The following is an 18,729-nucleotide window of genomic DNA, read 5'->3' on the forward strand; positions in this document are numbered from 1 at the left end:
TAAAGTGGCTTCCATTTTTGCAGCTGTATCATAGGGTGTGCCTTCCATTTGTGCTGGTGATAGGAGTGGATAATTGTCTACTGTGTTCTGAGAAGAGTGGTTAGCTCTTGAATTATTGCCTTTTAAGAAAGAAAATAAAGAAAAGATACGGTGTAAAAAAGTGCTTATTAAGTTTGAAAAGTGGTTTGAGCTGTTATAAAATAACAAGTAGGTGCCCATGCTTAATTGTTTGACCAATCTTGCATGCCTGTTTCTGGTAATCTGAGCAACTACTTTGAAGATAACAATATGTAATACAACAACCGTTGTTAATTTCCTATCATCTTTTTTTTAAATTCTGCATTTTTTTTTTATTATTTTTGTGTTGTTGTATTTTTGTCTTTGTTTTTGTTCTTTTTTCTTTAAAATAAAGAAAATAAGCAGGGGTTTTCATATATGAACTTAGTGATGCAAGAGTAGTAAAGGCCACGGGGCATTTTGTTCTGATGTCTGTTATTCACAAGGGTTAACTTGGAAAGGCCTTCCTGTATATTGGATGGTAGAAATATTAAGAAATTTGCCACAGTGGAAAGACTTTGGAGGTGATGATTTTGAAGGATGAAGAGATATTCGTTAATGTGACTCTTGGTTTAGTCCAAGAAAAACCTTAAACTCAGATAAACCCTCCCTTACTAGCAAAGTGCTCATATACTTTCCTTATACTCACTCTATTTAACTGCCTTTTATTTTTCATCCTGTGCCACTGCTGTTGAAATAAAAATGTTCTTCCTCTTCCTTCATCAGTTCTCCCAGCCTCCATTGGGTTATTTGCAGTGTATTCAGTCAGCAAGGAAGAATGATTTTTTGAATGGTGTCTCTGTGGCCTGGCCTCAGGAATGTGCTAGCATGAGAAAAGATTAGACGCATGGAATGCTGTTGATGGTGGTAACTTGTGATTTCTATTTAATCTATTTCACAGGAAGATTTCACAAGAGAGGAATAAAAACTGGGCATGTTGGATAGATTTCTACACAAAGGAATAGCTTTTCTAAGTCAAGTAGTCATTAGTGAACACTTCAGAGAAATGAAACATTCAGAAGTTCCATACAGTCCACAAGCCACTGTAGTAGGACTGTAATCTGTTCCAAAAGATTAAATTGAAGGCTATAGAAGACACCTTAAATTATATTCATATTTCATAAATAATATTTTTTCCTAGCACGGAAAAATACAGTTTTTGGATCTTAGTATTTCAGACCTTGCCTAGGTAGACTTGCTAAAGCTAAGTAGACTGTCTGTCTGTCTGTCTGTCTCTCTCTCTGTGTCTCTCTCTCTCCTTTGCAAAGGAAAAAAATGTGAAAAGCTATAGAATTTCAAACAATGAGTTGTTCTGTTGGAAAAGGATTTAAAAGTTAATATTGACAGCTTACTGAAAGTTTTGTAGGATTGATATTAATGCCAATTTTTTTCTGTTACCTTACTCCTAAGGTTTGGCATCTGTGATAGTGTTTATAATACAGATTTTATAAGAAAATAAAGTTGTACACTTAAAAGGGGCAAGTTCTTAACATGTTTTGATGTGGCTAGAACATCGGGTACATAAATGATGTGTAAAAAGGACTCTTTGTCTTTTGAATTTGTGTTATTTTCTTATAGTGATAAAATAGAGATGATTTTTGTAAACATTGCTTAGTCTTGCATGTTCAGATGCATTGCCTGATTGCCTTTACATAGTTCCTTTTATTTGTGGGAAGCTTTGAGTATGTGGTTGTGGAATTTTGTATTTCTAGTATATTAGTGGGAGCAATCCTTCATATCCGGTAGTTACTTAAGGAAGATAAAAATTTAAACAGTAAACTTATGTTAGAATAGCACAGGATATGATAGAAAACTTTCTCTTAAAAATTAATAGTTTTCATGAATATTACCTGAGTTACTGGCCATTAGATTAGATTTTGTGTATTGGTTTGCCTTTTCTGTACTGAAAAGTTGATTTTTTAAATGAGGAATGACTGTGTAATGATGCCTAACTACTGTAAATAAGATACACATGGAAATCTTCCTATGTGAAGACTTGAAGCCCTAAGACAGACCACTAAGGTAAACTCTGGCGATGTATAGAAAGAGAGAAAGTGAGAGCTTTGGGGATGAAAGAAAAGAAAGGTAACGAGGGATGAAGAGGTGGCTCACATCAGCAAAAAGCCCTAGGTTCTTTCTCCTCTCTTTCTTCCTTGACTTGGAGCCGTGCTGGAACTCGAGCTGGAACTGGGGACCAATGTAATTAATGACAAGTGTCCTTTCATCAATTTTAATTTTTATCAGTATATGCTTACAGTACACGATTATATTCATTGTGGGGTGTTCGTACAATGTCTCGTCCTCTCTCTCTTTCCCCTTTCTCTTTTCTTCACCTTTGGTCATCTTCCCAACTGCAAAAGATCTATCTCCCTGTCTTCAGTTATCTGTCTTCTCTTTGGCTATGTAATTCATTCCTGCTTCAGGTTTCTCACACAAGAGAGACCATGTGAAAGAGGAGGGCTGGAGAGTCAGCAAATGTTTCAGTGGAGGGAGAAGGTGGAGTGATGTAATTATTGGACACAGGTCTTGAGCCAAGGAATGCAGGCAGCGTTTAGAAAACGGAAAAGACAAGGAAATGGATTCTTCCCTAGAGCCTCTAGAAAGAAGGCAGCCTTGCCTACATTTTGATTTTGGCCTAGTAAGGTTCATTTGAACTCTTGACCACCAGAACTATAAGATAATATATTTCTATTATTTTAAGCCATCAAGTTTATGATAATTTGTTATAGCAGGAGAAGGAAATTAATATTCATAGATGCAGTGTAGCCAGATTTTATTCTTGCTTGCTCAGTGGGAATATAAGGCTTTACTGCTTGGGTTCTTCATGTTAGAGAGAAACCTAAAACACTATTATTTTTTCTTGTGATTAGAACTGTATGTACTTCCTCAGCTGTGTGTGCTTCAAAAGTATTTAGGTTCTTTATTATGGGAGAGTGATGGTGAGATCAGTTAATAATAGGCAAAAAAAAAAAAAATTGAAATTGTAGCACAGACTTTTTCACTTTAAATAATTGTGATTTGAGATTAATCTGAGGCTGGAAGGAACTTGAGCCACCTTTTTGGTTTTCAGACATTTTATAAAAGCAATGTGATGTGGTGGAAAGAATAGCTGTTTTGGAGTCACAAGGGTTATGTCCTGTGTATGCTTCCAATGAATGGTCAAGTCCTTAATTTTTCTGACTCTTAATGTCTGTATTAGTCTGCTTTTTGTTACTATAATGAAATACCCAAAGCTGGGAAATGACTAAAGAAGTGGGGTTTATTTACTGTCTGGTTTGGAGGTTTAAGGACATAATGCTGGCATCAGCTCAGCTCAGGTGAGGACCTCATAGCAGATCACTTCATAGTGACAGGAGTATGTACTGTAGGGAGAGATCAATGGCAGGGCAGGGAGTGAGTGAAACTGGAGAGTGTCAGACTTGCTCTTTTATAACCACCTTCTCCAGAGGACTAACCGGGTTCCCCCAGAACTACATTAATTCCTCCCTAGAGCAGCACCCTCGGTGACCTAATGTTTCTCACTAGATCTTACCTCTTAAAGGTTCTACACCACCTCCCACCACCACTGCACTGAGGACCAGGCTCCCAACACATGAACCCTTGGGCAGACATCCCTAAACCATAGCAGCGTCCTTGTCTGTAGACTGAAAACAAAACGCCTTCTTTCACCAACTCATAGAATGGTTTTAGGATCTAATCAGCATGCATGAAAGCTCTGTGTAGATTATAATGTGTTCAATGTATAAATAGCCTTTCCTGTTGAAACCAGGATGGGAGAAAATATAGCTGGTGTTTTTTTAAAAAAAGTGGAATAGGGAGAAAAAGGAAACAACCTGGACAAAAGAGGAGAGAAAATTAAATAAGCTTTAGAGTCTTGAGAACTTCAGGAAATTTTTGAAGATAAATTTTACTGATATTGAAAGCAGTAACACGGATAAATGTGATATCCCAATACTACTTCTGGTTTTAACAGTAGCAGTTATATTCAGGTTTGATTTTGTGGAATTTTTTTTTTTTTTTGGTACCGGGAATTAAACTCAGGACATCACGTTTGCCAAGCAGGTGCTGCACCTGCGAGCTATTTCCCCTGCCCCTTATGTCTTATTTTAACATTGGCACTTGAGGCTCCTTTACAAATTACTCCTGGAAAAGCAGTAGTTATGTCTAATTAGAGCTTTCCTCAGAAGATGGAACTCAACATGGCTTTGAGAATCAGGTTCCTCAATCTGCTGTCCTTTGCTTCGAAAGTCAAAGAAACACACACATAAGGAAACATGTAAATATCCTCTTTTTACAGTGAACTCTTTGCTTCACAAGACAATCAAAGCGATCAGAAAGAAACTTCCCACCTTCCTGACCACCCTCATTCCCAAGCACACTCAACTGCTTCTTGCCCCTCCTTTCTCCTCTCGTCACAAGGGAAGCATCTCAGCGCTCCTGACTTGACTCTTCACTCCTCTGCACACTCCTGAGGAAGAAGACATCAGTGGTTCCTTTTCCTGGGCATATTCAAGTCTCTCCCTTTAGAACACCCACTTTCTCTGAACCACCATATTTGACTCCCCGTGTCACACCTAAACTCCAGAATGCTTTGTCTAAATTCTTTGCTTTCATTTCTTAGATCCCTTTGATTCCTAAACTTCTCACCCTTCAGCTTTGAGTCTTACTGTGCAACTAAAACTACCTCTCAGGTTGTCAGGCTTTATTGTGCTTGACCTTTCTGTTGCTTTGACACTAATGATTTACCCTTTCTGGAAATCTTATTGTGTTCTTACGATATCCCAGGTGTGACTCATCAGGACTTCGTCCTTACTGTTCTTCTTATGTTTTGACTCTGTACAGACACACATTTAATGCCGCCTCTTCTGGTACTGTTTGTTTCTAACATGATTTCTTTAAAATATTAATTAACTGTTTATATATTTGCATTCTTCCCAGTGCCCCCCCAGTAATCTTGGTATTATTGAACAAAATACTTTTCCCACACTGCACCACTAACAGGCAGGCACAGCCCTGTCCTTGCCACCAGGAGCAATGGCGCTCTTCTTCACATTCTGATAGAGTATTTTGCAGTGTGCATGAGATTGCACTTTCTGTGATTGGATGTTCTGGCAGACATTCATAATAACTGATCAGTAATAACCAGTAAGCTGTTTGTCAGTGACAATATGAGTCTCGCTGCAAAGGAAGAAAAGAAGATGATCACGATGAGTTATTACTGATTGACGCTTTCCTCCTCGCTATGGTGTTGTCAGACACCTGGTGTAGAAACAGAGATTGTCGATGAAGTGAAGGAATCTTCGTGGGTAGGGCTTTGACTTTATGAAGAGCATCACAAGCAGCACAACAGCCAGGGAGGACGGATGACAGAACATGAAGCATATCTGGGAAAACATGGTGCTGATGGGTGTTCAGGGGCCTGAAAGGGAATGACAGGCGCATCTTTGTAGAAACCGGTAGGGCTGAAGTTCTTCTTTTCCTGTGGATAGTTATATGTTACTATTCTTGGGAAGTTGCATCTGCACTATGATTTAAATTGTTACTGGTGTCTGATGACCCTCAAAATTCCCATCTACAACTCTCATATCTCACAAGGCATTGTATGTTGTAAAGAACACAGGCTCTGGACCCAGACTCTCTGGGTTGAAAGCATGTTTTACTCCTTGTGAGCTCTGTGGCACTGAATGAGTCTCCTAACTTCTCTATGGCTCAGTTTTCCCATTGTAAACTGAGAATGGTAATAGAGAATCAATCTCATAGGGTAGTAATGAGAACTGACAGAATTTGCATAAAATACCTAGCCCAGGGCCTTAGATTGAGTGAGTAGGAGAATGTATTAGCTCTTTCTTGTTTGTTGTTAGATGCCCCTCAGGTTCCTCAAATGCAGTATCTTCAAAACTGAAGCCTTCGTCTTCTCCTCCAATCTGTTTAGAGAAATGTACCTGAGAGTAGTGGTTTTTTTAATTATGTTTTAAAAAACTATGTACCTCTGTATCATTTTAAGTCAAGGTTAAAAATCATTTTAGGTTGAGATTAAAAAACCTTTAAGTTTTTATAGATGCAAATCTTTATCATAAACATTGAAATAGAAAATCTGTCATGTACTAGTAAGTGTACCAAATCAATTTATATATCAAATATCATAGCAATTGTGTACTTCATTGCCTACCTTTAAAAATAATACAGGAACATGATCTTCATTAAGTGATACAGTTTTCTTTGTGCTTTTTGGCCTTATTGCTATTCCACTTTCTTTGTAAAGTTTTATCTTACATGTTTATTAATGTAATGTAGTTATCTATGAAATATATATATGGATTGAAAATTTAGAAGTTAATTTCCAGAGGCCTTAAAGCTCTCTCTCTAGTTGTTGTTGAGTCTGAGTAGTTGTTACCATGGTTGTTACTACACAGTTAATTAGAACAGCAAAATATTACACACTTTAATAATTATTAAGCATGAGAAGTAAGCATTTATTGGAGATGCATCTTCTTGTAAAATGAATGGGCCTTTTTCTTCTCAATTAGTCCATTTACCTCCAGATAATAATAATATAGCCAGGTGTGGTGGTTCATGCCTGTAATTGCATCACTTGGGAGGCTGAAGCAGGAGGACTGCTGCAACTTTGAGGCCATTTTAGACTACATAGTGCATTTAAGCCCAGCCTGAACTGCATAGTGAGACCATGCCTTAAATAAATACATAAATAAATAAATAAATAAATAAATAAATAAATAAATAAATTTTTTTCTTGGAGTGACATAGGGCTCAGGCATAGTTTTATTCCTGTTTTTTTTAATAGATATAAGCACTGATTAACCTCATTTACTTCTGCAGAAAAGAAAGAAGTTTCACTAAAGGTGCAATGGCAAGCAGAAACACTGAAACAACACTTAGGATTTGGAGGCAGATTTTTTTATGTCCATGGGAGCTGATTGGGATCATTCCCAGGCCCTGATCTCTGGTGGTCTAGGGCCTATATGAGATAGCAAGCAGGAAGCACAGAGGCAGAATGGCTTGTCAGTTGGGGATTGGTTTATGCAATGTGCATCATAGTGACCAGCTATGTATCACAGTGACCAGCAGTTTCTAGGAGACAGAAGCAACCAGAACTGGAACTATTACCTGGGCAACTAAGAAACTGAAGTATACTGGCTGGTGAGGGGCATTTTCTGTTACATTTCTCCCTCTTTTAGTTTCCCCAGCAAGTTTTTGCTGGACATATTACATGTGATCTTTTGAGACAAAGCCTGACTAGAAGCAGTAACATTAGGGTTGTCAGTGGTCCTAGCCAAGGTCCCCAATATTGTCTTATTAGGGAGTTTTTGCCTAAGTTGCTTTTCAGAAAGAGACATAAATTAGGCCTGTCTGCTCTGTAACATTACTCTGGCAAGATAGTGAGGGAGTTAGTCTGATCTAGGAGAGTGTCCCCTGTGCTTTGGATGCTCATAATCTTGGTCAAGTGTTTGAATGATTATTTTATTCTCTGGGGGCAGTTGTCCATAAACCACAGCTAGCAGCAGGTGGGGAAACAAGGGCTGGGGTAAGCAGCCTGAGAAAGACACAAAAATCAAGGGGAATAGGTGTGGAGCGATCCTGTGAATGATGTCCTCAGGCTTTAGCCATGTGTGGACTGGTCAGCATCCAGAATGACTAGAGCAGGGCTTTGAGTGCATTGTCTTTTTAGAGTGAGCCTTCTTATCTAGGTAAATTTTTCAATGGATTTAAGGCTGGATATTTGAAATTTTAAGAGCTGTTAATATGGTGTGTGCAGGTATAGCTTGTCTTTCAGCTAGTTTTATGGAGCTGGCTATAAGCTGTTTTTGAAAATGTTTTAGAGCTTTGTGGCCTATATGCTCTATGTAGCCTATATGCTCTATGTAGTCTATAAGTTCAGGCCCATTTTTGCTGCCAGTGGTTAAGGGTAGGCCATATCTAGGGATGGTTCTTTATGGCAGGATCACATAAACTTCTGTGTTCTTCTAAGTGTGACTAGGGAATGGAAGGTTGGGGCCAGTGACACAGCCACTGAAGCCTGAGGTAGCTGCAGGGGTGTGGGTGCCAGTGTAGTGGCTTGAACTTATAGAACATACAGTGGGAGCAAGTCTGGTGGCTGGGGTTGATGTTTTAGTCAATTGGATCCCCAGAGAGGGCTTGGGCCTCTGGATTGAATTATTTTGTGTTGGTGGCAGGTTTCCAAACAAGCAGGAAGCAGTAGCAGGAGAGCTTTGTCCAAAATAGTGTTGTCTAAGGTGACCACAACATATTTAGCCCATTGGACTTATTCCTAATAGAGCTACTTCCATCTGTAAAAAGGGTGTACTCAGCATCTGTCAGGGGGTCCATTTTTTAGAACAGTTAATCCCAGTACAGCATATGGCATGTGGACAGTTAGGTCTCGGTCTAAGGTGAGTTTGTCAGCCTCTTGATCAGAAGGATAGTGCCTAGAGCACAGAGGCAGAGCAGAGAGGCAGCCTTTAGCGACTGGATAGGCCACTGGGCATGTCCAGGGGTTGACAGTTTGAGTAAGCATAATTTTTTTTGTGAACCTAATTCAGATGTTTTAGAAGCAAGCAGCTTCAAGAAATCTGTGGAGCTTCTTTTTTGTAACTAGTTTTTGCCAGATATTGTAGCAGAGCTTTTGTGCCTTTTCAGCAGGAAGCTCAGATGTCATTAATTAGAAATGCAGTGATTTTTTTCCAAAGAGCATAAACAAGTTTTTGAATCTCAGGGAAGTTGAGTCCAGGTCAGTTAACCTTTGAGTCCAGAACTGGGGTCTTTATGAAGAGAGGCTGGCTGACAGGAGCCAACTGAAGGCAGAAGAAAGCATTCTTTAGGTCCAGGTAGGTGTACCAGCAGGCTGTGGGAGGCATAAGACTGAGGCAACAAATACGGAGGGCAGTCACAGCGGCCTTGGCAGCTTGGAAATCTTGAACTTGCTTTACAGGCAGGAGAGGTATATTTTAGCAGTTAGGCATTTTGCAGTTTTGAAGCCTTATTTTTTTCTTTTTTGGGGGACCATGACAGAGATGGAAGGGACAGAGAAATGGCTGTCCTGGAGCCAAACCTGTTGTTAGGGCCTCCCGGAAAACAGTGGGAGAGTTCCCAAACCCTTGTGGCAATTGAGTAACAGTCCAAAAAGGGTGCATGGGTTGCACAACATAAGGTGATGGCTGCATTGTTGACAGCACAAAGATCTTGCCCAGAGATTATCAGTCTATCAGGCTGTGTGTGGCTGGATGCCTGTTTGTGTTTCCTGTGACATCTGAGAGCAACAGGGGTCAGGTTGAGGTAGCATGGTTGATGACCAGGCTCAGAGGTAAATCTTTAGTTTATACTTCTGGGAGGAGAGTTTTCATACTTTTAGGATTCTAGTTATCTGTCTCAGGCTGATGCAGGCATCATCTTCCTCTCAGAACAGTCAAAGTTGAAAGTTCAGGGTTAAACAAGAGGGAGGCTGACTGGTTTGGAGCAAAGAAGATGGTCACTTCTAACTTGAAGAGAAAGTCTCTTCCCAGAAGCAGTATCAGGACTGGCCTATACAAGAATTCATGTTTGGTGGGATGTCCTCCCAGACTGCAAGTTTATGCCTGGCAGAAGTGACAAGAGGAAAGAGTCCCAGTTGCCCTGATGATGGTACTGTGCATGCCTGGTGGCTCACCTGAAGAAGGAGCCCGGTCTGGCTTAGTCTGAGCTTGTCAAACTGATGAAAGAGTTGTCATCTGATCCAGATTGAAGCTTTTGAGAGTTCTTTTTTTTCTTTATTTTTTTTTTATAGTGTCCACAGTCCTTATAACTCATAGCCAGAGGGTATGGTTGTCTATTAGACTGGATATTTTTTTTCAGACATTGGGTTCCTTTTTTAAAAATCAGGTTTCTGGATAATAGTAGTTAATGGGCTTCTTACCCCCTTTCTGATGTCTTTGAGAAGTGCTTGACTGGGTTGTTTCTGAGTGATGCAACCTTTGAATAGGCCATGGCAACTCATTCATCAGGGCTGACAGTCCAATTTTCCTCAGTCAAAATGTGGAACTCAGAAGGAATTGCTGACAGTCATCTCTGGTGAGCATTAGATGACACCATCTGACCAGGGTGGGCATAGCAGTGGAGCAGAAGGATTGCAGGGAGGGGCTCCATGACCAAATTCGTGCAGTGGCTATAGCCAGAACCAGTTCATTTGGCTGGAAGTAGATGAGTCGGGAGCAGGGAGTAAAGCTATAGGTGTTGGCAGCAACTGCAGTGGCCAATGAGGGTGCCATGGCAGAATTCTCAAGAAGAATTTGCCTCTTTTTTTTTTTTTCTTTGAGATGCAGAGAGTGGTTTCATTTTTAACTCTGTAGAAGCCCTTTTTCCTGCAGTCAGGGACTGTGATTTTTGACTAATTAATTCCCATCTCTGACTTTCTTTGCATGTGTTTTGTACCTTGAACAGTGGTGCAACAGACAAAGGGTGGGTGCCTCTCAGGGACAGAGACCATTCTGGCCTCACTCCTAGTGGGGTTTTAGGCACAACTTAGCTAGGGAGGGTGCGACTTAGCTAAGGAGGCCTCTGTTATGCCATATGTCAATTGCCAAGGAACAGCAGGTGAGGGCCCAATTGGCCCCTGTGACCAGTGCTTCCCAGTCTTGGTGCACAGACAGAGCAGCCTATTGCTTATGCTGTCCATTCCACTCCCATATTCATTTTGATGTTAAACATTCCAACCCCATTTCTTCGAGGGTGGTCCTGACTAGCCAGACTTGATCAGACTCCCCTTCTGCTTGAGCTGAGCAGGACTGACAGACTAATTGGGGTGCCCCTGCCAGTCTTACTGGAATCAGGCAGGCAGGTAGACAGACAGACAGATAGATAGACAGACACAGCATCTTCCTCTCTTTAGGGTCGGATGCGAGCTGCTAACGCAGGGAGCCAGGAATCCTCCTTCAGACCTCTGAGAGGACTTGAGAAATATCGAGGGCACCCCTTCCTGTCAGGACCTGCAGAGGTCCTTGCTCTGTCAGTGAGGGCCATGACCAGTGACCAAAGAGGTCAGTAAGGTTGGGCTTCCCAGCTAGTGCACCAGATGCAATGGCAAAGAGAAACACCAAAATGACACCCAGGATTTGGAGGTAGGTTTATTTATGGTATTGATTATTGATTAGGATCATTCCTAAAATATCAGGCCCTGATCTCTGGTGGTCTAGGGCTTATATGGGATAAGCAAGTAGAAGTACAGAGGCAGAATGGCTTTGTCAGTTGGGGATTGATTCTTACAATATGTGTCATAGTGACCAGCTATGCATCACAGTGACCAGCTGTTTCTAGGAGACAGAAGCAACTGGAACTGGAACAGGAACTATTACCTGGGCAACTAAGAAACTGTAGTACATTTGCTGGGGGGGGGGGCATTTTCTGTTACAAAGATGATCATTTAATTCCTTGAAATCCTTGTGTTATAGGTCAAAAGTCATAGAGCCATCTGTTATCTAAAATTAATTTTAGTAGCTTCTCAAGTAGCTCAGCACAATGTAGTCCTTATCTTCCCTGTAAACCTACTGTTTTTCTTCTGCTCCTGAGAGAAGTGATTTCTCAGACTATTCAGTTGGGTTCTCTTTTCATTTGATTGAAAGCAATGAATTCAGAAGCACTCTTGACTTAACAGTTTGTCCATTAGCCATTATGGTAATTCAATATACAATTCCTGGGAAATATGTTTTAAAATGTTTTACCAAGAATTACCAATATATTATTAAATAGGCAGTTTTTTTCTTTTTAAAAGGCACCTGATTTAATCCAATGGAGTTAGAAGGGAGTAGGAAAATATAAATTACTGGTTTTAGGGCTGGCTGTATAGCTCAGTGGTAGAAGACTTGCCTACAAATTTGTTTCATCTTACATTTCTCAATACAAGATTTTAGATAAAATGCATTTATTTACTTGCATAGTTGATATTTTCATGACAATCTTGGAGCTGAAGACTTAATTCATTTGGTGTATGGAGGATGTCCAATATATAACTCTTTGGCACTCTTTGGCAATATATAACTCTTAGTTGCCATGAAACCATTCATCCAAACCTGCTTGCTTCCTGTTATCTGTTAATTTAAATAAAAATGGTAATCTGAGCAACTTCTTGACGATACCAATCTGTAATATAACAACCATTGTTAATTACTGTCATCTTGTTTTGAAATCCTGTATCATTTTTTATTGTTTTTGTGTTTTGTTTTTGTCTTCATTGTTGTTATTTTGTTGTTTTTTCTCTTTAAAATAAAAAAAAGAATTAAAAAATGTTAATGTGTTTTTTTGAAAAGTATTGCACTTGGAATTATATTCCTGAGATGAATAGATAGATAAGACCTAGCCTTTTGTCACTTAGAGGACATAGGTCTGCCTTCATGAAGTCTTCCCAAGAGTGGTTTATTTTATTCGTATAGGACTCTATCTCATGATGCATATTTGATCCTGGCTGAAGGATAGGAGTTACAACATCATTAAATCAGAGTCATTTCTCCTCTGCTACCCTACTCTGTAATATATTTGATTTTAGAACATTCCAACTGTGTACCCAAATATCATAATTCTAGCACTTGGAGTAGTGTTTGCTAGAAATAATGTATGGGAGAAGTGTCAAGCTTTCTCATCTGGTTTATGGTATCTTTATTAAAGGTGTCTTTGTTATCATCAATCTTGCAAGTATTCCTATGATTTTCTACAACCTGTGCTGGCTCCCTAAGGGAAAATCTAAACTCCTAAACATGGTTTACAGAGATTTTAAAGATAGGCAGCCATTGGCTACTTAAAAATTCTTTTTTTTTTTAATTCTGTAGATTGAAACTAGGGCTTTTGCATTGAGCTACATCCCCAGATCCTTTAATGTTTTATTTTGAGACAGGGTGTCACTAAGTTCTTAGATTTCCCAGGCTGGGCTTGAACTTGAAATTCTCCTGCCTTACCCTCCCAGAGTGCTGGGATCACAGGGATAAACCACCATGTCTGGCTCCTTGGTTACTAGTGAGCTCCTTTCCTTGCAATGACTCTTCTAAGTTCTCCACCAAAATCCGTGCTCCAGGGTCAATGTAGCCTCACTGCTCTATCTGTATCTCCTGTACCGTTGTGTCTCAGACTGTTGGCACCTGCTGCTGCCTTCCTGCCTGGACACCCTTTCTGTTCTCTTCCCTTCCAATTTACCTGGTTAGAACAGCTTTTGTTTTGTTTTTGTTTTCATTTTAACCACTCATGGATGTCTCTGCTGTGTCTTCCTTCCCCAAGCTTCCCTCCAGCCCCAGAAATGCCTGGGGCTTTCTCCTCATACTACAAATACTACCTGGTATTGGCTCTTAAATAATACCACTTGAGTAGAAGCTCCTTGAGGGGAGGGACTCTTTATTACTGCCTTTGTTCCTGCAGAGCAAGTGATCTGTAATGTTGTTGACTGCGGAGCTCTCCCTCAGTGTGTGGGGGCCAGTGGGACTGGGGCCAGCACTTGCTGTGTCTGTGGCTGCTTTCTTCTGTGCAGTTCTTTTGAGTCTATCCCCTTGTTTCTTTTATGAGACACCTCTCCTACTGCTCAGTGTAAGCATACTTTACCTATTTTTTTGTAAAAAGATAAGTCTTTACTAATGTTAGGGAGTTATCTTGGAAATGTATGAGATTAGAAAGATGCACATTGGTATGTGGCATTCATTATGTTCTGGCAGCTACTTGGTGCCATTTAGAATGTTGTTTGTCTACTAAGGGCTCAGGCAGTGTAGTATGTAATAGAGGAAGGTACAGTGTATATTGTATGAGGATCTCAGGCCAGGCAGTGTCACCTGTAGCTCTACAGTTGTGAATCTTATGATTTAAATATTTTCTTAGGATAAATAGTGCTTGTAATAAAAGAGTACATTGTTCTCTTCATTGTTGACAGCTTCTACTAAGAAAGGAATAGGTGGTGTTTTTCTGGGACATTTTCTGTTTAGAGAGGGTCTTATCTTTCCTGAACACAGTCACGTGAGGCATCATGTGAATTTGCGAGCTGGCCTGGGAAATGCTGATGGAGAGCTGCCAGCCGAATGGCACCTGTGAGGCCACTTGGTGTGTGGTGTGCTTTCCTCACTTTGGCACTAGAAAAAGCAGGGCAGCTTTGATTGGCCTTATGTGTCTGATGTATGTGGTGATTTTGACATGGATTTTAAAATGCTCTTGAAAGACCTACATTTGTCTAGAGTCAGTTCCATGACACCTTTTATAGTTTGTTTTTTCTTTCATCTCTCAGATAGTTGATCCCGATAGGCACAGATGTGTCTTCTGTGTAACACAATATTTTATCCTGTGGTTTTCATAAATTTGTTGCTTTCCAAGTCTAAGGAGGTGAAGAACTGATTTCTATCTTGAATAGGATGTTTTCTTCATTGATGGTACCCAGTTCCTTTTTTTTTTTTTAAATCAAAACTAGATGAAGAGGAAAAACAATTGAAAAATGATAAACAAAATGCTTTAAAACAAAACTATCAGGACTAAATGCAACATTAACATGTCTACATACATTTATATATATTTGTATATTTATCACTAAATCAATTTTTAATTTACTGTGTTAGACAAGGCAGCACTCATACATTACTTTGAAATAAGCTCTTTGGTCCCTTACACTCCCTATAAAGCTGTTGAGGAACAGTGCTCTTAGAATTCTTAAGGGACCTTTTCTTATTTTATATATATTTGTATATTTATCACTAAGACAAGGTATACAGGTGTGCTGAGTATTCTTGTCAATAAAATTGGTGCCTGAGAAATTAGTTATTGAAAGGAATATTGCTGATTTCCTTACTGTGAACATTTTATTAAATTAGACTGTCCTTCCAGATTAGAGTGAGCTGTAAAGGATAGCATTTCAGATGGTTGGTTGATTGATGGCTAATGAGATAAGTGGTTTTCCAGTTAATGATTCTAGATATTTTCTGGATTTTCATAGGTCCACATTCCATAGGGCCCTGTGCATATGGGAATCTGGTGGGAGTATCTAGCTTAGGATAAAAGGAGGGATCTGACCGAGGAGCTGGTTTTTAGGAGTGGGGAGTCAACAGATGTGTTTTGAATATTTTGAACTTCAAATGTCCTTTGGACATTCAAGTGGAGAGGTGAGGGGAATAGTTTGGGCTCGTGGCAGGCTGGAGTTGCAGTGGGAGTCCTGGGTTTTTAAAGTCAGGCAGCTTCATAGAATGGAAGGAAAGAGGAGATGCTACCACATGCCAGGGCTGTCACCATCTAATTTGAGAATTCTGGTGTCTGACCCAAGTGAATGGTTTGGTGCTGAGCAGGGGGTCCTACATTACTTTGAAATAAGCTCTTTGGTCCCTTACACTCCCTGTAAAGCTGTTGAGGAACAGAGCTCTTAGAATTCTTAGGGGACCTTTTCTTATTTTGAAAGGGTCCACAAGATGTGGCATTAGTTTTTTTTTGAGGAGTTAATGGATAAAGAATTTTACCATTGCATGATGTTTTCCTAACAGCATGCTGGATTGAAGCTTTGCCTGGAAGCCTTTTCTTAATTGTAGCGCTGTTTACCTTCAGATAAGACAAGGAATAAGAACATTTTATTTTCAAACCCAGTAAGTTCTAGCTTCTTTATGACAATCTCTCTCTCTCTCCTTCCCTGTCTGCATTCCTTCCCTCCTTTCTTTTTTTCTTTCTCTCTTTCTTATCTCTCTTGCATTTCATTATAGGTAGCAAAATGAAGCCAGCCAGTACTTTACTAGTCTGCTTGGAAATCTCCTTATCTGGATCATCCAGTTCATGGTACAGTTTTTATTCTCCATGTTGCCACAGGCATCAGCATTGTTAAGCTTTCTGCCTCTCCTTTTTCCTGCTTTCAGTGGGTTTCTTTTTGCTTTCCCTTTGGGCCCTGTGGACAAAGCCTCCTTGAGGGCACTTTGATGTCTATTCATCTTCTCTACCTCCTCCCAAAACACTGAGTGGAAACTGGAGAGAGTGGGGCTGGAGAATAGAGGGCCAGATAGGCCATCATAATGACTTTGGCTTTCACTTCTTGGAAGAGAGGAAACCATTGGAGATTATTGACCAAAAAGTGAACTGATTTGACCCATACTTTGAAAGACTTCCTATAATTGCAAAGGTAGACATGGGAATATCATTATAGGAATCGTTTAAGAAAACTAGTTGTGGATGACGGCTGCTTTGGCCTAAGAGTGGTGAAAATTGGCAGATTCTGTTTCTGTTTTGAACCGTGAGCCAATAGGATTTACAGATGGAGAGAAGATAAATCTCGCCCCAGGCTCACAGAAGAGCATTGTAGCATTTATCAAGATGGGAAAGAAGGCAGGAGAAGAAGGTTTTTGTCAAAGTGGAATCATCAGTTTCCTTTTGGACACAGGAAGTTTGAAATTCTAGTAGACATCTAAGAAGAGTTGTCAAGTAGGCATTTGGATTTGGGGGAGGATTCTGGCTTTGCTATAAATTTGGTAATTGTCAGTATGTGGATGGCATTTACAGTTATGGACTTTGATGGGCACTGTCGGCCTTGGACAATCTGGTCTTTCCTGGTTAGGGAGATAAAAGAACATCTGCAAAGGATGGAGTGAAAGGGCTGCCAGTGAGCTAGCAGGAGAAGCAAGAGGGAGGGCTGTCCTAGGGGCATATGACAAACATTTCAGTTAAGTGGGTGGAGTCTTGCATCTTTTATTAGATTTCGTAGCATAGGGGTCATTGCAGTGTTCTGTTAAGGGTGCTGATCGTCCTGAACACATTCTTTTCCCCTGTGTTACTGGTATGTTGTGTTTCTTCCTGTCATGTACTTATGTATAAGTGTAAGGAAATAACTGATTGTTGGTAGCATATAAGCTCAGAGAGGGGAATGGTGCTGATGCCAGACACCCACTGATTGTCCACATGTGTAGCCGAGAGGTTGACATCTTTGCTTCCTGCTGATTCACTGTACACAAACTCAGTTTCTTGTGCAAAGTTATTTAAAAGATTTCATTTAATTACCTTTAGGTTATGTATATTAAAGTATGTATAAAACATAATTGAGCCCAGGTGTGGTGCACACCTGGGATCTCAGTACTCTTAAGAGGCTGAAGCAGGAGGACTGAAAATTTGAGGACAGTCTGGGCAATTTAGCAACAGAGTGAGGCCCTATTGAAAGAAAGGGCCAGGGGGCTGGGGATCTATCTCAGTGTAGAGGCCTGCGTTTAATTCCCAGAAGCAGAGTGGGGAGTGACTCATAAATGAATTTTACCTAGGTCTCATCTCCAAGATGCAAGCATTACCAAAAAAAAAAAAAAAAAATCCAGAAATCTGAAGCCCTTCTGATCTCAAGCATTTTGAAGTAATACTCAACTGGTAGTAAAGTGGATTCAAGAGGGAGTGAGAGACAGAATATAGAACAACTTCAGTTGTCCAGAGATTTATTTTCAAGTGTGAAATGAAGAGATATGGGAGTTAAAAAGCTTTTTCATTCTAATACGGGAGAAAGGAAGGCATGCATTTGTGTGGGAGTGATTCTGCAGAAAGGGGAAGTCTCATGGTGCAGGAAAGAGCCCTGAGTTGCTGTCGCCTGTTCCTGAGTAGTGGGGCAGGGACACTTCTGCACAGTGATGGGAAAGGATGGGACACAGCACAGACGCAGACGGTGGGTCGGAGGTAGATGGGGTGAGAACGTATGTACTCTTGAGATTGCTGCAGTTCCTCAGGGCCATCACCAAGCTCTCCAGCTGAGAGTGAGAAAGGGAGAGGAGATCTTGGAAGTCTGTGGATGGAGGAGAAGGTGTCAAAATGTTATTTAGGTGAGTGAGAAAGTAAAAAGTAGTAGAATTCTGGGTGATGCCAAGGATCCCCTTGGTTATTGGTAATGGACTTAAAGTGAGCTCACCTAAGATTGTGCAATTTGGGCCTTTAGTTATGTGTAGGCTTTGGTTCTCTGCATGGAGAAGGCAGGGAGTGGATTAACCATGGTGCCTCTACCCCCAGACATCACTGCAGTGACAAGGCTCTGTCTGTTTCTGTCACCACTGAGAGATAGCTTGCTTCCGGTGGGTGGTTTTCCCAGAGACCCTGAGGCTTCTGTGATTCATACCAAGGAGCAAATTAAAATCACGTCCTATTAACATTGCTTAGAGGGCCTGAGATCTGTTCACAGGGACAACCAGAAAGCACAAATAGCTGTCACCACAGTCCTGGCGTTCTTGGAACACAGTGCAAAGTATGTTGAGTCTTAAAGCTCCCCAAGAATGGCCCATTTTGTTATGTTTTGAGATCTTTTTGGCTTCAGTGTCACTGATAAGATGATCAGTTGTGAGATCAAGGGGTTGTTTTGCTATCTTGACAAAAACTGTGTGTGCACTTCAAAGCCTTTTCTTTGGCTGACAGAAAATGTTGAATATCAGTGTAGAGTTCTTAAATTCTTGAAAGGAGATCCTGCATTTCACCCAGTGTAAGGTAAGATGCAGCAAAGCTTTTATTACTTCATGTGTTCTATTCTTTATTTAAACATTTTGAGAGTTTATTCTACTATTAGACCTCTAGGAGACTATAAAACAATAGTTGAAAAATGAAAGGTTAGACCCTGAATTTAGTTCATATCTTTTGAAGGTTAGGTTATTGATTTCCTGTGTGGTATTGGACTTTAAAAATTTAATTCTGAGGCTGTTACCTAGGAAATTGATGCAATTGAGACAGTATCAGCCAGTG

General features: G+C 40.3%; 1 protein-coding gene across 4 annotated transcripts in view; it reads left to right on the forward strand.

Annotated features, from left to right (window-relative positions):
* Epb41l4a (erythrocyte membrane protein band 4.1 like 4A) overlaps positions 1-18,729 on the forward strand; it is a gene marked incomplete at its 5' end in the record, with an annotated part of 221,021 nt that overhangs the window by 87,743 nt on the left and 114,549 nt on the right.

This window comes from Chinchilla lanigera, unplaced genomic scaffold, assembly GCF_000276665.1.
Source record: "Chinchilla lanigera isolate Chin_1 unplaced genomic scaffold, ChiLan1.0 scaffold00017, whole genome shotgun sequence".
NCBI lineage: Eukaryota > Metazoa > Chordata > Mammalia > Rodentia > Chinchillidae > Chinchilla > Chinchilla lanigera.